General features: G+C 42.4%; 1 long non-coding RNA gene across 1 annotated transcript in view; it reads right to left on the reverse strand.

The window, feature by feature from the left end:
• Positions 1–22482, reverse strand: part of LOC144466466 (uncharacterized) — a 160937-nt gene extending 138455 nt beyond the window's left edge. The window contains exons 1-3 of the long non-coding RNA XR_013493084.1: positions 22122–22482; positions 5103–5216; positions 4937–5002 (exon numbers count right to left, since the gene is read on the reverse strand). This is a non-coding gene — a long non-coding RNA (uncharacterized LOC144466466). The remainder of the gene's footprint in view (positions 1–4936; positions 5003–5102; positions 5217–22121) is intronic.
• Positions 22483–23006: the final 524 nt, after the last annotated feature.

Below are 23006 nucleotides of genomic sequence, written 5' to 3' on the forward strand. Positions count from 1 at the left end.
TCTTCAGTTTTGTCTTGTGATGACTAATTAAATCAAGGGCATGTTCTGTTTTTAAATGGTCTGATGTGACATATTTGATGGCTTTGTGTTCAGTTGCTTTGACTGTCAGAGGCTACACTTTCCAGTGCATGTGTAAAGGTGCTGACACACCAAACCGACATCAAAGAACTAGCGGCGACGAAAGCCAACTGTTGCGTCGTCTACGTCGCCTCACGTCGCCCTGTGTCAGTTGCATTTGATCACACTACACGGACTACATCCGACGGCCAAGTAGCACGTACGTTCTGCGCCTGCGTGAGAGAGAGCGGAGTGAGAGAGTGGTACATCCTGTCAGCCGAGGGGTTTCCTATCTGTGCAGCCAAGCACCGCAGCACCTCCACAGACTATTACATCCAGACGGTCCCGGTGTTTCCTCCGCAGGCTCCACTTCACTCAGCTGCCCGATAAACCCGCTGCTTCTTCCCACTTTAACCTGAATAACAAACCAGGGCTCGGTGCTCCGGTTGGATCCAAACGGAGAGCCGGGGCTAGCTCAGAGACTAGCGGAGGCTAACTGGCTGTGCTTCCCTCCGGTCATGCTGCGGCTAACGCTCCGCTAGCCGCTCCCAGCTAGCTCCGGTTTGTTATTCAGGTTAAAGTGTGAAGAAGCAGCGGGTCTGTGGGGCAGCTGAGTGAAGTGGAGCCTGAGGAGGAAGCACCGGTTAGCCCCGGTTTCACTACAGGCAGATTCACTCGCTACAGGGGCGAGGAAATAAAACCTGAACAGCCAATCAGAGTGATCTCTCTCACCGACAAGCTCCGCCGTCAATTCAACATGCTCAATCGGCCGAAAAGCTGCCGACGCCGAAATGCAGACGGTGCGGGACACACCGCAAAAACTAGAGCGACAGACGCCCACCGACGGCCCGACTTTGGTCGACGGCCAACCGTCGGCTTGGTGTGTCAGGGCCTTTAGAGTGGTGGGTCCTACAGGTGACATAGGCGACCACCTTGGGTGTCAAACTCATTTTAGTTCATGGGCCACATACAGTCGGATTTGATCGCAGTAAAGCCATTGTCTAAAATCCTATAAATAAGACACCTCCAAATTTTTCTTTTATTGTTTAAAGAAATATAAACAATATAAAAATATAAAATCTAAAAATGCTAATCCACTTACAAAACAGGTGACAAGCAGCCTCTGATGTCTTCAGAAGAATAAACGTGATTTCAACAATATTTCTGTTTTTCCACATTCAGTCAGTCGACTGCTCACTGTCATTACATGTGTATTTTTCCATGCATTTCCACTCCTGTGTAGTAGTCCTGACAACACCACACCAAACTAAAGTGAAAGAAAACAACTGCATTATCGTCGGGGTGGGAAAGCCTCTGAAGCCGCATTTCACATGAAGAATGCTACTCAATGTTTAACTTGCTCCTGAAACCTGGCACCTCTTATGCCCTCTATACACTGTGCGATTTTAGCAATCTTATAAGACCATTGCATGACAAACTGTGAGATGTGGATCTAATAAACTTTGGTACGACGTCAAGTTTGATGTGTGCAGATTGTACGATGGCCGTTTACTACTGAATCACAGGTTACAACGTACGTCAATATGCAACGTCATCAGCGTACGTCATCCATCTGCGCCACCACAGGTAGCTTGCTCACCTGGAAGTTGCAGTTGCAATTTCTTTCCATGTAGCGTCTTTTTTTCCGGCTGTCATGACAGCAGCTGGAGGAAACATCAAATCAACAAGGCTTCTGCTGCCACAGCTCCACCAAACTTTCCTCTTTCTGGGAGTTTCACACACTTCTTTTTGTTTGTTTTACCTCCATGGCAAGCGATCATTTGTTTGGGTTTAGCGCTGGTCTAAAATCAGTCTAGACGGCTGTCTATCAGTGGCTTGCGGTCTCTGCACTGGCAGACTTAACGCGAGGACAGTGAACTTGTCATAGTTCGTATGACTGAAGTCCATGAGGGCTCATTCGGCAAGTCCAGAGGGTAGACGTTTCGATTCTGCCTATGAGACGTCAGAGGGCTTTTAATTTGAAATGAGGACTTTTAATTTGAAACAGGAAGCAGGCATGTTCTTTTATTATGGCTTTCGCTCACAGCACCAGCCCTGATGTTGTGGTCCAGCACACTGAGACACAGTCACACAGCAGAAGGGAGCTGCTTCCTCTGGAGCTCTACCCACTGATCATTTAACACAACCCTCCTCCCTTCAGCTACGGTTGGTGATGTACATCCTCGCACAACTGGTGGAGGCTGCGCAGCCATAGGCCTCTGTCACAGCCAAGTTCTGCTGATAAAGATAGTTTGTCAAATGTCTGGTGGGCGCAGATTACTTAAAGGAGAATTTTGTCATTGTGGCTGCAGCTGTTCCACCATTTAAACAAGTGGAATTCACTTCAGTTTCAAAAAACAAATAACATGTCATAAAATGTCACCAAAGTAAAAGATAAAATAAGGTAGGCTGAAACTAAAATCAAGATAATATAGGGGTAGTAAAATCAATACGATAGCAATAAACAGACAGCTCAGATAAAATCAGGACATGCTTTCTGATAAAGGTGTGTTTTTAGGAGACTTAAACAAAGCCAATGGCTCAGACAGCCTCATATCCTCGGGCAGGTCGTTCCAGAGCCTCTGGGCCTTGATTGCAAAAGCTCTGTCCCCTTTGGTAGCTAAGCTAACTGTTAGCGAACTTAGTGGTTTGCGTTGAATTCTCATTGGTGTTTGTTCTTGTTTAAACAATGTACAGTCAATATGAAAGATGAAAATAACAAGGGGCCTTGTTTAGGGCGCTGAACATGCAAAGTCCGGCCCTGCTTTGCAAACCTGGTGCTCTGAAATTAGGTTCAGTATATGTGCCTCATATTGTGAGACACAGCCACAAGCACACAGCTGTGAGCAACCAAAACAAATTAGAACCACAGTCCTGTGATCACAGGCTGTAAAGGCTTGACCACTGCAGCAATGTGTACTTGCTGAACAAACCAGATGTGCCCAGTCTTTTCCTGCAGTGCTGACCCTATAAGGAGCACCATGACCCCCACTGTGCATCCACATACTGTGATCACAGCTAATTGGGCAAATCAGGGGCAAGCCAGCAGCTTAGAAATATCCTCTTCACATCTCCACTGCCACACCGTATCATGGACCCTCATAAAGATCCATTAAATTTCAACTGATAGTCAGAAATTATAGAGCCAGAAGCTGCCACCCAGATGTCTACTATCGCCGCTGTGTTGAACAGAGCGCCTAAAGTTGCCATACTCTTGGCAGAGAGCCCTCCCTCCTGGCGGTGTAAAGCCTTCACATAGCCAGCATACGAGCTGTTGTTTGTATAGTGTCTTGCCCACAAGCTCCTTCACCGTAAAAGACGAGCAGCTGCTGCGAGCGTCTCAGGGATGCTGTATGTTATGTTCTGTATAGCATTCCAAAGTACACACACCCACACACACACACACACACACACACACACACACACACGAGACAAAAGTGATGCATTTTCTGCAGCGTGGGTTGGAGAGAAAAGGGCATTGAGGTGCACACAAACATACCACCAGACAAGAACGTCAGTGTTGGACAATTCTGCACAACCCTGGATTACAGTGAGCTCAGTGTCGAGGTATTTTACATCCAAAGCATATGTGTTTTTTTCAGATGATAGATTTCTACTATATCACACTGCAGCTAAGGTACGGTGAAGGTTAGGGAAAGATGAATAAACTATAATCAGGCTTGGTGAACAAAAACCGTTAAGGTAAGGAAAAGATTGGGGTTACAATTAATAAAGAAGCAAATAATTAAACGAGATGGGACGAAAGCTCTAGTCTCCTGCACACACCTTTACATTCGTTCCATAAGACACTACTTCCTTCCGTGGCACTGAACAATACTGGATGTAAATCATGACGTGCGAAATCATCCAATACGGATGTAATCCCTCGGATACCGGGCTGGAGCTGGTCCCAAATTAGCATGTGCATCCGAGGCTCAAGCGATGGATTTGCCCTGTTTGTTTGTCTAATCCATCTGAGTTAACAAGCAACTTGGGTAAAGCTCATATATTGTGTACCTGGTTCCACAACAAAGCAGTCTTAATAGAAAAGTTTTGCCTGTGAGAGGGGCACGAACACGGCCACCCAACTGAGCCGAAGTTTATTATTGAGTGGGAAACATACATCAGCTGTGTCAGTTCCCATTTACAGCTTGATGACCTCAGAAGCTAACTGACACACCTTTTCCATGGATGGGAACATGTTCCACTCAGGTTCTTGCTCCTTATTTTGAGCCAGAGAAGTGTTCCTATTGTGAAAGTCGCTGAAAAATTGACGTCGCTGCTAAATCCATAAGCCTCAGCAAGAGAAAAATGCCAGACAATAGCTCTGTTGAATCACAAGACGAGCACAACCCAGAAGCAGCGGAAGAACCTAATAAAAAGAAAGAACCACAACAATCCCCTGGAAATAAAAACTCGCAGGTTTTCCTTGACCTGCGGTGCAAACTGTGACGACATCAGTGAAGTTGTCTTATTCTACAGGTTGAGAAGAGAGGAGTCTAGCATGTAATAATCCTCCATGTCTTCTTAGCATTAATAGTTGGTCCATGCTTGTTTATTGGATAAATACAATAACAACAAAAGGTAATCAATGCGACCCGCCATCTTGCTACTACTCTTTACTCCACTGTGCATTGTCCCTTGAAGACATATCCTAAATTACAATGGTTTCACTTAAACTGGTGGAAATGTGGGCTGATATGTTAGATCGCACCAAGATTCAAAGAATCCTCAATGGAACCAGTTCAACAACCAGAGTTAATTAGGTGTAAAAGGGGGAATGAGAGGAGTCAATGGGTTCTGGCCAAAGGGCCTGATCAGCCTGCTTCTTAATTCAGCTGATTCTATCAGAGAATGCAAAAAAAGAGAAAGCACATACCGAGTTCATTGCTCAAGTGGCGAACCGGTCACTGCCTTTCAGGAAAGCTCTCAGATGATCCATTAACTGGAGGGAACAGAGGCAACATGAAACGTTTCCGGACTTCCAAATTTCCCACAAATGTAAATTCAGCTTACAGACACATCATTTGCATTTGGCTTCTTACAGGTATTTGTGGCGCTGTCTGTTGCACTGTGCCATTCCTAACTTCGAGGACCAGATTCCAACAGCTGCTGTCTCTCCTCTCCATTTTCATCATGTGCCTTCATGCTCGAAACACCTACGTAAAACGTGTGGGACAGGAAATGACACTGAGAACACAACTTTAAATTCAACCCAACAGCCAGAGTAAATGTTGGCATTGTATGTTTCTGCAAACCACAGATACATCACATTTGTACGTTATTATGTAGCAGATACGTTGAAACTTTACATTTCAACAACGCTATGGTCAACGTATGGTTAGGTTTAAGCCCAAAAACCAGTTGGATCTGGTTAGGGAAACGGTAATGTTTTGGCCTAAAGCAGTGGTTCCCAACTGGTCCAGCTATGGGTCCAGATTTCTCCTTGGTCATTAGTTCAAGGTCCATACAGGTTATACATTCAGCATCATGTCCGCGAGTTAGTTTACTGTCTCTGATAAGTAGCTGTCTGTTATTCACTCACTCTACAGCAGGAAACCACACTTCAAAATAAAAGCGTGTGCTGTAAATTCATTATACTTCAAAATAAAGTATGTTTTTTACAAACTTGACACGTTCGCAAGTCACTTGTGGTCCTTTCCGAATGTACCCGCAACCCACTTTCGAAACATGACCCACCTGTTGGGAACCACTGGCCTACAACACCTGGTTTGGGGGCCACAGTCCCTGCTGGAAATACAGAGAAATGTACATTAATATTTTAATGTACATTTTCATTTTTATTTCATTTTATTTTAATTAAATGTACATACTTCTGTTTCATACTCTTCTTATAATTCTGGATTCTTTACATCAGAGCAACTGTAACATATTACAATTTCCCCTCATAAAGTATTTCTGATTCTGATTTTTGTGGCACTGTCCCTGGTGGTAACACAGTGATGGGTCACTAAAACACACCCATGTTTGGTGGCCAAAAAGCTGCTGAAAATGCAACAATGACTTGCTAAGAAAAACAACTGGTTTTGTTGTTTGTTGGTCTTGAACAGTGGTCTGCAGCTTGGCAGGCGTCTAACCTCGGTCCACCATCCACCATCCCTTTCACCTCCTGATGACAGAGTCAGCTATTATACTACATCACTTTAGGAATGTTATGCTACATAAAAGACAGAAACGTACAATGCCAACATCTTATCCTGACGACTGGGCTGTTGAATTCCAACTCAACCAAGGACAGGTTACTAGGCGGTCACTTCCAGCCCTAAACATATAGTATATAAAAACATACATTTTACTTGAGGCAGTATATATCAAGTAATTAAAATGCTAAACACAGTGGTGCTGCGTGTTATTAGCAAAATATGTATTTTTTATGTTTCTGGTGACTGTGAATCGAATGCCATTTCCAAATAATTGCATTTGAGTATTCTTTCATGCTTCATTATCAAGAGGGAATTCAAGCCTTACGGAGGTCTTCTATTATTTAAGAAACAGCAGGGATCACATTTGGGGTGTAAAACACTTTGACACATTTCTTTGGTGATGAAATGTTTCCTTATGCGTCTGCCTAGCATGAAGCGCTTTCACTACAAATCCATCATTTGAGTCGCGGCCCATGGGAGTTGTGTCCTGTCATTTCTTTCTCTCTGCTCAGCCTCAGAGTGTGGGAGGAGTGCAGGAGGGCCTCGCGTTAATGCCTCGCGCTTTTAAATGGAAGCCCATCGACTGGGGATGTGTGTTCATTTCATATGCTTGATATCTAACTCAGAAGGAGGGATGGGAAGTGCGAGGATTAGCAGGCGGACAGACACACAGCATGGAGGTCTGTCTGGCTCTGTTGACTCTGTGGGATCCCAATAGACTCTGTGCACACATATACAGGGGCCAGAGGTACAGCAACGAGGCGGCTGTTGATGTTCCAAAACACACACACAAGCCGATATGTGGATAAGTAGGGCCTACACACACTCACACACACACACACAGATAAATGTTAATACGTACTTGTATATATTAATGCCAGTAAGAGCACATTTCATTTGGATATACTGCGGTTATAATAGGCTCCCTTAATTTTAGAAGTAGCTCAATGTCACATATTTCATGCCCTCCCTGATATTAAATGGATTGGTAGCTTCAGAAAAGCAGATTGACTCCCACTCAGGAAAAACTCTTAGCACACTGTATCAGAATTAAACACACATTATCGCAGCATTTGATCACAGCTTTTGTATGACAAGCAGCAAAACAGCATATTATGCTTATTACTGCACAGATTTATCACGGATGGATTATTGAACGGGTCTACTGGGTGTCAGGAGACGCCCTGGCCTTCATCTGCAAATTGTTATTCCAATTACCATGTACTGACCAGGACGAGACTCAAAATGACTACAAAAGATGCAAAACAACTGCAAAGAGACATAAAATGACTACAAAAATGAGCAAAACAACCACAAAAAGACACCAAACCACCACAAGGAGACACAAAACAAATACAGAGAGAAAAAACAACCAAAAGGAAACAAAATGAAAACAAAGGCACACAGAATAACCACAAAGAGACACAAAACAACCACAGAGACACAGAACAACCACAAAGAGACACAAAACCACTACAAACAGATACAAAGCAACAGCAAAGAGACACAGAGACCACAAACAGATGCAAAAAATGACAAAAATAGGCAAAATAACCACAAAGCATCACACACTGACCACAAAGAGACACAAAACAACCACAAAGAGACATAACACAACCACAAAGAGACACAAAACAACCACAGAGACACAGAACAACCACAAAGAGACAGAAAACAACCACAGAGACACAAAACAACCACAAAGAGACACAACACAACCACAGAGACACAACCACAAAGAGACAGAAAACAACCACAGAGACACAGAACAACCACAAAGAGACACAACACAACCACAGAGACACAACCACAAAGAGACAGAAAACAACCACAAAGAGACAGAAAACAACCACAGAGACACAAAACAACCACAAAGAGACACAACACAACCACAGAGACACAACCACAAAGAGACAGAAAACAACCACAAAGAGACAGAAAACAACCACAGAGACACAGAACAACCACAAAGAGACACAAAACAACCACAAAGAGACACAACACAACCACAAAGAGACACAAAACAACCACAGAGACACAAAACAACCACAAAGAGACACAAAACAACCACAGAGATGCAAAACAACCAAAGAGACAGAAAACAACCACAAAGAGACAGAAACAAACACAGGGTGACACAAAATGAATACAAAGACACACAAAATGACCCCAAAGAGATGCAAAGGAACAGCAAAGAGACAATGAAAAATGGGCAAAACAATCACAAAGAGACACAAAACCACCACAAAGAGACACAAAACAACCGCAAAGAGATGGAAAACAAAAACAGGGTGACACAAAATGAATACAAAGACACACAAAATGACCCCAAAGAGATGCAAAGGAACAGCAAAGAGACAATGAAAAATGGGCAAAACAATCACAAAGAGACACAAAACCACCACAAAGAGACACAAAACAACCACAAAGAGACATAACACAACCACAAAGAGACACGACACAACCACAGAGATGCAAAACAACCAAAGAGACAGAAAACAACCACAAAGAGACATAACACAACCACAAAGAGACACAACACAACCACAAAGAGACACAAAACAACCACAAAGAGACATGACACAACCACAGAGATGCAAACAACCACAAAGAGACAGAAAACAAACACAGGGTGACACAAAATGAATACAAAGACACACAAAATGACCCCAAAGAGATGCAAAGGAACAGCAAAGAGACATAACACAACCACAAAGAGACTCAAAACAACCACAAAGAGACATAACACAACCACAAAGAGACACAGCACAACCACAAAGAGACACAAAACAACCACAGAGACACAAAACAACCACAAAGAGACACAAAACAACCACAAAGAGACACAACACAACCACAAAGAGACACAAAACAACCACAGAGACACAAAACAACCACAAAGAGACACAACACAACCACAGAGATGCAAAACAACCAAAGAGACAGAAAACAACCACAAAGAGACAGAAAACAACCACAAAGAGACATAACACAACCACAAAGAAACTCAAAACAACCACAAAGAGACATAACACAACCACAAAGAGACAGAAAACAACCACAGAGATGCAAAACAACCAAAGAGACACAAAACAACCACAGAGATGCAAAACAACCAAAGAGACACAAAACAACCACAAAGAGACACAAAACAACCACAAAGAGATGGAAAACAAACACAGGGTGACACAAAATGAATACAAAGACACACAAAATGACCCCAAAGAGATGCAAAGGAACAGCAAAGAGACAATGAAAAATGGGCAAAACAATCACAAAGAGACACAAAACCACCACAAAGAGACACATTACTACAAAAATAAACAAAATGGACAAAAACTCCACATAAATGACCTCATAGAGACACAAAATGACCAGGACAGATGCAAAATTAACTCAAAAAGACACAAAATTGCATCAAAGACACACAAGACTACCACAAAGAGACACAAGACTACCACAAAGAGACACAAGACTACCACAAAGTCTGTGTGTCTTGCTCCAGTGTGGGAGAGGTGGTGGGGGCCTTTGTAAATCTGTGTGCAGGGGCCCACTGTCTCATAATCCAACCATGATGTATATGTGTACATGCTGACGTGCATTCCTTCATTAATCAATCATACTTAATGTGTTTGCCTTTATTTTATTACGATTAGAGTTTCACTATAGTTTTTCAATCGATTTCTCGATGTACAGAAAACGATTCTGCAGTCTTGGTAATTTAGTCATGCTTCAAGCAGAAATGCCAGACACTCTGTATTAAGAGCTTCTTGATTGTGAGGACTTGTGAGATGGAAGTAAAGTGAATAATCACAATGCCCTGACAGAGTAAGTTGCATGCTGGGTAAACACAATCGAGTTTCTGAAGTTATACTAGTTATTCCATCCTGCTGACACAATGAATGTGTCGTCCTGGCTGTGTTGAATGAGTAATGTTAGCATCGTTAGCATACGTTGGAACAAATACAACAGGTAATATTTAATCATGTCAGTGTGTGTATACTGTCACAACTTGATTCATTTATTAATTTATTCAATTAAATTAATGTATTCATGGTCATGTGTAACTCAACTGACAAAATGTTTGTTGCATGAGCACCCATCCATCTTACCTGCCGGTCATGAATTCAAACTGCCAAACAGGAAGCGATAGCATCCAATGGGCTTCATAGTAGGAGGAGCTCAGACTGTACCATTCTGAGTGCAGAAGGAGGGGGGTTCATTGTTGCAGGGGAAAGTCTTTTTTAGTCGTCTACACACACAACCTACACTGTTGATATTTCTGTGTTAGGACAATTAGAATAATGATTTAGAAACTGTTCTGTTGTTTTTACACAGAAATGTTGTTTCTATATAAACCCTACTTCCTGGTTCGGTAGTGTGCTCCAGTCCTTCTGGCTTGTGGGTAATAATTGCTGTAATTGTAATAATTGTGAGCTACAATTTTTCTTGTTTCATCATTCATTCATTAACTGTAGCACAAATGAACCTGACTCTGTTACACCCCTGCAAAACAATGGCAGGTAGAAATTATAGTTACTCTTAATCTTACGTTATAAAAATAGCAACTTAAATGTACACATGAAAATAAATAAATAAAGTAATAGCTCAAGTGCTATTAAGGATAATGGAATAATTGCTTTATGTAATAGTACAAGTTCATTCTGTGAGTCCAAAATAACAATGTGGAATTATTCCTGCTAAAATATTCATCTCATTGTGCAACAACATTAATTAAATGGTGATGGTTAATGTAGCTGCACTTGTATAGCGCCTTTCCAGCCATTTACACTATGAGTCACATTCACCCATTCACACACACATTCACACACTGGCTGAGGCTATTATACAAGGTGCAGGCTGCTACTCAGTTTTTAACACACTCACGCACTGATGGAAACTTGCGGAAACTGCGGACAGGAGGAGGGATCAAGCTGCTGATCTTCCGATTAGTGAACAACCCGCTCTACCTGTGAGCCACAGCCGCCTACTCCATTCGTATGGAGTAATTAAAATAACCCAACAATATAATGTGCACAGTAACTAAGGTTATAGGTCTGCCTGTGAAACACTTAAATAGACACGCATATGTTTGTACAGGTAGATTTTAAATGTCAGAGTGGAAGCTGTTACACATTAAGTAAGTAACCAGCTTATTATTATCAGCAATAAATACAGAGAATGGTAAAAATATATATAGAGGGGTAAATGTCACCATCGTTTTTCACCAGCTGAAAGGTTCACTATGCAGGAATTACTGGTTGCTGTTTGTAAACACAACATTTAACCTTGGCCCTGTCTCGCCACACTGCTGCTTACGTACACTACAAGCTTCTGTTGTAGGAATTTGTTGTGATGGAAAAGCCAAAACTTTAGCAAGCTACCAAAGATACGCCACCTAGAGGCCAACTCTGCAGCCTGGCTTTGTATTATCAGCGCCATTTATCAGCTTTCATTTTAATTATTGGAATAATGTGTTATAATAAAAATGTCCAATTATTGGCTGATAATCTATCAACATTACTTTATGACGTTTTGAATGTTGGCTGATTTTCATTGATTTATTTTTTACCGTTTATAATGTTGTTGATTTAATACTGATTAATCCATGTACAGTGTTGCAACTCTGAGGTGCTAGAAAACTATTACAACATTATTATAGTAGTATCAGAACAGTCCCTGTGTGGAACACTGAATGTTATTTTAGTATATGTACTTCAAACTGTGACATAGAGGGACCATGACTCAAAAAACACTTGTATGTCCCTCAATAAAATGGCTGCAAACACCTTCATATGACACAGCCTGTAAATAAACCACAGTCACTTTGAATATGTATATAACTTATATATATTATGATATTTTATCTAGCGTCACCAATTAACCTTGTCTGCATGTCTTTGGACTGTGGAAGAAAATCAGAGCACCTGGACAAAAACCCAGGCTTACACAGGGAGAACATGTGAACTCCACACAGAAGGACCCAGCTGCCTGATGGACGTGAACCTGGGACCCTCTTGCTGTGAGGTGACAGTGCTAACCACTGCACCAACGTGCCACCACAGTCCAAAACATGACAGCAAATCTGTCCTTACAAGGCCTTACACTCCTCCCCAGAGAGCAAGCCGTGCTGGAACAATACCAAACCGTCTCTGCAGTGTGACAACAACAGTTCTGTCAGAGATCCAGCTCCAACATGGTGTCACTGCTGACGAGCAGAGAGGGATTGGTTCTGCTGTCCAGCGACTGTGGGGCGACTGTGGCAAGGAAAAACTCCCTCTGGGAGGAAGAAACCTTGGGAGGACCCTGGCTCTCTGGGGGGACGATGGCTGTGACATATCCAGCTGCTCCTGGTCACAGGGCGTCTTCTTCTGTCCTTACGTTGTTGTCCGTCCCTCAGTGGTCGTAACCCCCTAACCCTAACCCTTGTCAGCCTCTGATTGGCCACATTAAAAAATGATTGACAGATACCCCGCCCTCTCGAGCTCGCGCATACGCACATCTAAACCGGTGGCTCTCCGGCTCGGCAGTGGGATGTTTTTGGGTGTCGCTACCTGATGCACCTCCTTTTTTCCTCTTTTCCTTTTGTCCACTTGCCACAAATGGAAGAAGGAAAGTGTTGCAAAGTAATGCAAAACATATTGCACAGGAACACACACACAAATAAGATTTTGCAGTGACCCTTGGGAGGCTCTGTACCGAACACAGAAAGATAAGCCAAAAATAAGGAAACGTCTCTGCAGATAAACACACCATCACACACTTGTAGTGGGTCATTAGTGATGATTGAGAGGAATTGTTTTTGTGAGTCTATACATTGTTTTTTAGGAAAATCCTGCTCAGGCTGCCAGCAAGCATAAAGATATATGCCATGTTTTCAAGCTTCTGAGTGCCTCATTTAGCAGCCACGCTGTGAATTAAATGCAGAGGAAGAAAAAGCTGGAGTGCAATTTCACTCCTTACTGTTCGGCCTTTCACAGCATACACACATAAATGTGTGCGTCTGTATATACGTGCAGTCATGTGTTAAATTCTGCACGTGTGCGCAGAGTGCAGCTGTGATGCTGTGTGATCCATGTGGGTGCAGGTGGCTTATTGGCCAGCTTTGCTTATGTTCGTGTGCGTGAGCCTGTGATCCTGAGCACAGCTGTGATATGGCAATAAACTCAGCTCAGGCTATTCATACATCATCCCCGCAGTTGGAAGATCCTACAGTCATTTGTGAAGACGCACTCTGGTAACCAGCTCCATCTTCAGAGCCACTTGTCATCCCAGCACTCGACAACAGTGAAATGAGGCCTCTGGGGCCCTTTAGAATTAAAAGTGTGACATTTTTCTGCAACACCTTAACGAAAATTCATACGTTTCTAATCTCTTCATGGAGCATTGCATGGCTGTGTTTATTTAAAGTGTGATCAGTAGCTTCTTTGTGTATACGTGTGACAGTAGGTGTCTGTACATGTGTGATTGCGGCGCTTGATTCTGTGTATGTAAGTGCATGTGATTGTGTGGGTGTTTGTGTTTTTTCAGAGCTAAGATGGAAAGCTTTGAGATGAGCAGAACAAGCCCTTTATTATTTTCCCACAGAGATTTATGTGCAATCTTCCACTGTGGCTCAGTGGGGCCGGATATCGGAAGACAGTAATCTCAGCCATGGATTTAGTGCCAGAGTCAAAGGGTCAACAACCTCTCTATCTGCACGGAACCGTCAACGTGTGATGGATAACCGAGACCGCAGCAGGACACACACAATGCTCAGCCATATTGTTTCTGTCTGTTTGCACTGACAGCTGACGTGTAAGCACCTTAAATGTCCACTTATATGTCTGTTTACTGAGGGATTTAGACAGACTGGAGCTGCTAACTAGTTGTCTCTTTGTCTAAGGGTGTAGGGTTTCATTAAGAGTAGGGACCTACCATTACTATGGTTTGGTATTATGGGAGGACAGAATTGTCCCTACTAGTAGTGAGCACTCAACTTGCTCCTTCTAAAGGCGGATTTGTACTTGTGCGTCAGCTCCATGTGGGGCTTCACTGTAGCCCACACCATCTTACTATATAATGAGGAAAACTCTGTGTGTGTTCCACGTTTTTCTCCTCACTGACTTGGTCAATCCATGTGAAATTTGGCACAGTGGTAGAGGGTCATGGGAGGATGCCAATGAAGCAATATTACATCAATTGGCCAAAGGGGGGCGCTATAGCAACCGACTGAAATGTCAAACTTTGAATGGGCATATCTCATGCCCCGTATGTCATAGAGACATGAAACTTTGCACAGAGATGCCTCTCCTCATGAGGAACACATTTGCCTCAAGGACCCATAACTTCCGCTTATATAGATTTTCCACCATTTTGAATTTTTTGAAAAACACTTCAAATGGATCTCTTCCTAGGAAGTTTGAGCGATCTGCATGAAACTGGGTGAACATAATCTAGGGACCAATATCTAAAGTTCCCTCTTGGCAAAAGTTGGAAAACTTACTAAAACTGAGCTTCTATAAGGCAATGAATATTGCGGAGGGCGTGGCTCATCACATAAAGGTGTATAACATCTCAAGGGTTTCACCCATCACCACGCAACTTTGTAGGCATATGACCACACATAATCTGAGGGGACCCCTCCATTATTGACCCCATCAAACTAAATGGGGGCACTAGAGAGCTCATTTCTTATCTAGGCCTAACCGCCATATGGATTTTTACTAAACTTGGTAGATATGTAGAACAGGACGCCTCAAGGTGACTGGAGAAATTTAACTCTAATTGGCAACTGGGTGGCGCTATAACAACAGAAAAATGCTTCAAAATGGCTAAAATGCGACCGAACGCTGTGGCTCCCCCTGTGGACCAATGTTTCTAATTTTTGGTATGACTAAGTCATGGTATGGTATGCTGTACATAATGAGTATGGACTAGTTGTGAGTATTTATACTTGTGTGGTGGTGTGTCTGTGTCACTCTGCAGTTACACCTCCAAAACACTAGTTGGCAGTGGAGGTTTCTGTGACGTGCTGTAAAGTTTAGTTGATTCAAAACACACATTAAACACACATTAAACATACACTAAACATGGCTTAATAGAGACAATTTCAAATACAAATCAGCTTCACTATAACTCGCAGCATTCACAGACGAACACTTGTCTTTATCTGGACACATTTCCCCCACAAATACATGCTAATGTTTTTAGCACAAGCCTATGGCATTTTACATTGTATAAATTAGCCTAGCGGTTAGCAGACTTTTCCTCTACTCATATGAAGCCAGGGACAACAGCAACATTTAACAAAGGTAACGTTACAAAATTCAGCTCCATTACAACTCACAAGGTTCACTGACAAAACAACTGTCTTATATTAAACACGTTTTCCCCACAAATACAACATGCTAACGTTATTAGCACAAGCCTATGGCATTTTACATTGTATAAATTAGCCTAGCAACTACCGGAGAATACCTCTTCCCATATGAAGCCAGGAACACGGCGCTGCAGAAGACAAGTATGCCTTTCTTTGTGTGTGTGTGTGTGTGTGTGTGTGTGTGTGTGTTTTTCTGGTGTGTCACATTCAGCGTCACGGCCAGACCACCAAACAGGTTAGTAAACAGTAGAAAGCAGCATGAAGGCCAGTAAAAATGTTGTGGCAGTTACTTCTTTGGGCGACCAAAATGTTACAACTAACTTTCATGAACTGAAACACACTGAAATAGCAACAGCTTTAGCTACATCTACACTCTGTGAATCTGGGGTTTTGCAATGGTTACTGGCCATGCCCTTAATCATGCATAACTTTAAGCCTTAACATTTAAATCTGTAAAGTTATATAAAAAATCCCCTCTGTACAGTTGTCACAAACGGAGGAATTAGCTATTGACAAAAACCATTTTTCTACCAGGCTGTAAAGATGTTTATTTCTCTGTAAAGTTAGGCATTTCATTATCATGGTCTGTGGGGAGTGACTCACTCTCGGAGCCAGCCTCAAGTGGCCATTTGAGGAACTACAATTTTTGGCTCTTCGGCTTAATTAATCATCCCCGGTGATTGCTTTTTGTAGAGGATTCTCAGACCCCCAACTTCATATGCATCCTCACCAATGTTGACATTAAACCTGCCCTTGACACTGTTTGAGGAGCGTGTCTGTTCTTTTCTCTGAAGACGTGTTTGTTGACCCACGCAAAATTTTACTGAAAGCTATTGTAAGGATTTGTGAAGGTACATAATTACTGCCTGTAATCAGCTAACTGCGTTGCAAATGAGAGATGACAAAGGTTATTTCAGAATAATTAGTGGTTTGAATCACTTTTTGGTAAGTGAATACTAATTCCAGGTATCATTAGAGCCAGGTCTCTGCGGATATCTCTATTCACAAACAGGAGACGGTTCACAGAGGAGAATTATTCCTTGTTTATGCCTTCACATGAGAACAGCCACATGCTGTCAGTCTGAGACAATAAGCTGTCACTGTCTCACTTGTGGTCTCGAATCTGAACAAAATGTTCCACCTATTCAAACTTTCTGAAAGCTCCTCCTTTTAAGCTGGATTTTTATTGATGATAATATAACGACGACTACCCCGAGAATCATCTGCAGTAAATAACTTTCTGTATTCAATTTCTTCATTCACACATCCTAATTCTAATTATTCAGCACAGCTCTCCCATTTCTCTGAGCGCTCCTTCAGCCATATACTTTGAAAGCCCCTGGGACAATTACTGAGACACATTGACATGAAAATGTAATTATAATGTCATTAAATGATAATCAAAAACGCGGCCATCATAATCCCAGCGGGGCCACTACCTCCACGTAGCCAGCTCAGTGATCTGCAGGGCCTGTGAGGCACACGCAGGCATCGAGAACTGCTGGCAGAGCTGGCATCATTTCTAAAGAAGTGGATTCTTTCACAAGACACAAATACTACATGAGATAAAAGTCACTAAACACACAAAATAAATAACAGCAATTTGAACACAGTGATCAAAACAAGGTATCAAGTGCAACATTAAAGACCCAGAAACATGTTTTAACATCTAAATTAGCTTCTTACTATGAGAAATGACTTTCTGCTTGAAAACAAAATAATCTGCAGACATTAGAACATGTTTGGTGATTTCACATGAGAGATTTGTGAGTTTGTGTTTTTGTCTGAGCTCCTCTAACTGGTTTGACGTGGGCAGGTCTCAGCTGGACTATTGGATTGCCTGCAGTTTGGTTCACGACCCTCTCAGGATGGACTGTTATCACTTTAATGATCCTTTCATTTTTCATCTACCTCCATCACCAAGTCCAAATTTCAATAACTTTGGTTTATGACTAAATCACAGCCAAACTAATGACAGTCATGCTAATTAGGGGCGTTGGGCAAGCTACTTGGAAAATGTGATGAGCTAAGCTACCAGTTACTCTACATCAAAATAAAGTGTCACTACATTGAAGCGGACTGAACTGACTGAATACTCACCTGCTCACTTGTCTCTAGGCTGCTGGACTGTCAGTCACTTACTGGTTATGTTAACCTGGTACAATATGCATTTATATTTTTGGAGACTTAGTAAAGTAAATCCCTTCTGTGAATATTTATCAATTGTTCTCATTTAAAATACGAGATGAAAAATTTTTGACTTTGGATAAAATGCTGCACTCGTCACTGTCACCGGCCATCCAATTACAGTGGAGAAGGGGTGGGATAAATACCTCAAAGACCAGCTGTCACAGAGGACAAATGCAAGTATTGAACAACAACTGCCTTTTTCAGTGCGGAAAACACTTTAGTGGACACACAGCCTCATTAATGTAACACCTGTGATTGTCCAACCAGAGAGAATTTGGCTGTCGACACATCCTCCTGCAGAGTCCAAGAAAATCCCGTAATTGAGCCAAGGAGACAAAACGGTTTGTCCCTAACATATCTGTTGGAAAACTTAACACAGTAATGAGACACGATGCTTGTTGCCTTTCACTAGCGAGCTCACATGTGGGGCTGTTTTTTTAAATAGACCTGTCTTCAAAGAGATCAAGGAGTGTGGGTAGCTGGGAAACACAACAAAGAAGGATTTTAATGCTGCAACTATAAGCGCCTTTTGTATGACTGGGAAAAAAGAGCACATTCCTGTGTTTACATGTTGTTTTGTGTTATCAGTCAACGTCTGGGCCGATCTATCTGAGGTATGAGTCACCCAAACACAGAACAACTTGATCAGAATTGTTTGGTGTTTCATCTACTTTCACTCAAGAAAAAATTCCATCTCTCTGCACTTCCAATCAACCAACCAACTAGAAGGTGGCAGCCCTATAACATACATTTTGTTGCTGCCCCTTCCACAGCCGTGCATGGCCTAGCTTTTGTATTTGCATTCCTGCTGCTTCTCCAAACTGGGGGTGAAATGTTATCAAGAAATATTTTTATTTTGAAACTAAATTTTCCACCTGGTGTCATTCCCAAGTCGGCAAAATCCAGTGACCTCTGGCATCAGACACCAACGAAAAAAGCTGTCCTTTAACATCTGCGTGATACGTGGCCAGTCGCTGTTATACTTTAATGGCAGCTGGCGGCGTCAGGGGAACGCGGTAGGACAAGAATGAAAGTTAAAGGGAAAGTTCCGTTTTTTACAACCTGGACCTTATTCCTGGCATTAAATACGGTTGTTTACTCACCCAGATAAGTTTGGTGTCATTTGGAGTCCTTCGGAAGATATTTAGATCCGCGAGAGCCGCGTATATCCACATAGTGTGAATGATCGGGGCACTGACAGTGAGGCTCTAAATAACACATTATCTGCCGCGAAACTCGTTCATTTCACCAATATGTTTTTATGAATCGCTAGAGTTGCTTGTCATCATCATCCGGGTCATTTATACTGACCTACTAACCTCTGACCTGGATGATGTCATCCAGGTGTGTCGCACACCCGCAGCACGGCTTTGTTTACAACTGGAATTTGCTACTGTTAGTTTTTTGAAACATGGCTGAATATTTGTCAGATTTTGAGGTTGTGGACGACGACTTTGAATATGATGGACGTCCTTACCGTTTTGAGCCAGAGTATACGGATGAAGAGCAAGAGAGAGGAACAGCTGGCCAGAGAACAACAAACCGCTGCACATCTGAGAATAGATACTGCTGGTGTTCTTGTGGACAATGTCCCACTATGCCAACAGAGGAGGAATGCCTTTGTTGCTCCGAGTGGGATTTGTGGCCAGGAGATACACGTCTGGATGTCTCCAGAAATGACTGTCTCACAACAGAGGATTTCACTTCTATGATCAACCGGGCTGTTTTTTTCGTGTCCCGAAAGTAAACTGAAGACCCAGCCAAAGCCTGCAGGACCGAACAGGCAACTTTCAATTGAGTAAGTAGCCTACACACACGCATAAATTGTTTATTTTCCTTGAATTTGTTTGCTTGATAAGTAAATAACTATGAGAATTTACATTTCTTTAGTTTCTTCTCATCGCTTGTGTAGAACGGCCCACACACTGCACAAAAAGCAGAGGCACTTCTTATGCAAAACGGGAATTTATTATTACATAGTGCTCAGTGACAAAAAGTGAGAAACAGAAAGGTGAACGTTTCGGTGGTAAAGAGGATTGTCTTTACGAATTGCCTCAAGTCTAGCTATTCATAAAAACATATTGGTGAAATGATTATCGCGGCAGGTAATGTGTTATTTAGAGCCTCATTGCCGGTCCCCCGATCATTCCCACTATATGGATATACGCGGCTCTCGCGGATCTAAATATCTTCTGAAGGACTCCAAATGACACCAAACTTATCTGGGTGAGTAAACAACCATATTTAATGCCAGAAATAAGGTCCAGGTTGTAAAAAACGAAACTTCCCCTTTAAGGTGGCGAAGGGTGGGTGGGAGGGATAGTGGATGGGTCATCAGCGCTTGGGCAGTGACTTCTGGCATCAGACACCAATGAAAAAGCTGTCCTTTAACATCGGCATGATACACGGCCGGTAGCTGTTATAGTTTAAAGGCAGCTGGCGATGTCAGGGGGAAACGCTGCTTGACGAGAACGAAATTTAAGATAGCAAAGGGTGAGTGGGAGGGATAATGGATGGGTCCAACAAACAGTGACTTGGATGTGGAAAGTCCATGACCAAACGTCAATATGTGATGAGGTTGGAATGAGAATTTGATGGGAACTGCAGGTTTTGGCACTTTCAGGTTGGCTTCATTTTTCAGCCCCGGAGGTTGCAGCTTGATGATAAAATAAAGATATGGTGAGGTTGGGACGACCATAAATAAACAGCACGCATCCAAGAAGGAAGCCACAAAAAAGTGTGGACAGCTCATTCCAAAACAAGAGTGAATCCAGGGTTGGCTTTCACTTTCACTGGTGAGCACTGAAGGGGAGCATTGAGCATTTATTTTGAAAGAAGACAACGCATGTAACAGGCAGAACTTGACACGGCGTCCCAGAACATCAACACCCAGGGTACCATGTATGTCGTATCAAATCGACCAAACATCGATATGTGACGAGGTCGGACTGAGAATGAGGGTTTCAACGCTCATCTAATATTCCAAAAACAATGGTGATGAAGAGTTCAGCCAGATTTATTCTTGTCAGGGCCACAAGTTGCAGCGAGGATCCTGTAATCATCCTTAAGTAAACATACAATATCTTTGTTAAAGAAAACCATGTTCACATTTTTCTATCAGAGAACCCCCTTTAAAGCTGATCTGCAGAGCTCTGTTAGATATTGATTGTTGAGCCGCTCATCGCCCTCAAACAGGGGTTTATCCTGGGTCAGCCTGCGAGGCGTATTACTCATAATGTACATTACATTGTTTGACTTCTTTTTTCCCACGGTTTTCTTCTTCTTCTGCCAGAATCATGTAGTTGTGGCTGCTGATTTTTTTTATTTCACAGTTAATCAAGCATTCGTTTTCTTGCTACCGAGCCGAATACAGCTCAATTCCAGTATTTTATAAGCTTTGCATGGCTCAAAAAGCAGCGTTAAGGCTCATTTACGCTGTATATTGTTGTCTTCTGCAGGCAGGCGCTGACCCTCCAACCTACCAGCCATCAGAACAGACTGCAGCAGACGGTGATCCTGCTCTAACGACTTAACCCTTTGTCCAAATGCTGGTATACCTTGAGCTAGCAGGCTTTTTTTATGTGCAGTGGATTGCTGCAGAAGCCGAACATGTTACTTCTTTGATGAAGATGAGAGAAAACCAATTCGGCCAGGGAGGAGGCAATTCTCTCTCAATGCTTCTCTCACACTGATTCTCCAGCAGCAGTTTGAAAGCTTGCCCAACAACAGGGTTGGCAGAGGTGTGGAAACACAGAGCGGTGGAGGTTTTTCTTGAGTGAAACACCAAACAATTTTGATCAAGTTGTTCTGTGTTTGGGTGACTCATACCTCAGATAGATCGGCCCAGACGTTGGCTGATAACACAAAACAACGTGTAAACACAGGAATATGCTCTTTTTTCCCCAGTCATACAAAAGGCGCTTATAGTTGCAGCATTAAAATCCTTCCTTGTTGTGTTTCCCAGCTACCCACACTCCTTGATCTCTCTGAAGACAGGTCTATTTAAAAAAAAACAGCCCCACATGTGAGCTCGCTAGTGAAAGGCGACAAGCATCGTCTCATTACTGTGTTAAGTTTTCCAACAGATATGTTAGGGACAAACCATTTTGTCTCCTTGGCTCAATTACAGGATTTTCTTGGACTCTGCAGGAGGATGTGTCGACAGCCAAGCCTTGAGTTATTATAGAAAGTAATCCTTTCAGCTCAGTTGTGAGCACATTTTTATCTGGGTAATTGCCATAAGAGTGTGCCGCACATACAGGCAGGAGTCTGTAGAGGATACTGGGCGTTGTGTGGCTCAGCTGGGACTGTGCGTAGATGTGCCACAACATCAAGTCACTGCTACTTACCTGCTCTATTGACTGTTAAACAACAGGCCGCAATAACAGTGGACCTTGGAGCGGGGAACAGCTCCTGGTCTGCCCATTTGGCAATAAACAGTATGTGGCTCATTTCATACTTCAGATCATTCTCCTGGCTCCTATAGACCAGAAAACAGGAAACAACATTTAGGCACAAAAACTACACACATGCAGATACTGTCATTTATTATAACTTTAAACTAGGGCTGCAAATAATTGTGTTTTTTAATAATTAATCTGTTGATTTTGTTTTAAAATGAATCAGACCAGGTGTCAAAAATGATGGAAAATGATCAACATATTTTCCCAAAGCCCAAAGACGTCTATAAACACCTGGTTTTATCTGCACAGGATTTCAAAACCTGAGTATGTTCAGTTTACAGTGCTATAAAGCTGCCGATCCTCAAATTTGAGAAGCAACAATCATATGGCATTTTGTCTGATAAAGGACTTGAGCTCTGTTTTCACCATACATTAGTGGAGACTTACTGTTATTCATATTTAACCTACCTGACAAAAACTGAACAAACTTGAATGTTCTCAGAATCCTTACCTTGGAAATCCTGTTTCAGTTTGGTCCACCACAGATGTTTCCTTTCCTCGGACAATACACCTTTCTTTTCGATCTGTGATCATTTCGGGTGATCTGTAATACTCCAAAGGCTTTTCAAGGTCTGACTGATTATTACAGCCAAAAACTTTGAGCATCAATAATCAGGAACAGCTGTGTGTTCGGTCGAATTTATGTTCAGTATCTCAAAACTATTTTGAAAAGTTTCTGGCCCCTAGGGGGCGGCATAACTGAGCTGCCAATAAAAAACTGACTATAGGCTACTCTGTTGTTTATTTACACATTGAGGAAATATGGCGGGA

Source organism: Epinephelus lanceolatus, chromosome 13 (assembly GCF_041903045.1).
Source record: "Epinephelus lanceolatus isolate andai-2023 chromosome 13, ASM4190304v1, whole genome shotgun sequence".
Taxonomy (NCBI): domain Eukaryota; kingdom Metazoa; phylum Chordata; class Actinopteri; order Perciformes; family Serranidae; genus Epinephelus; species Epinephelus lanceolatus.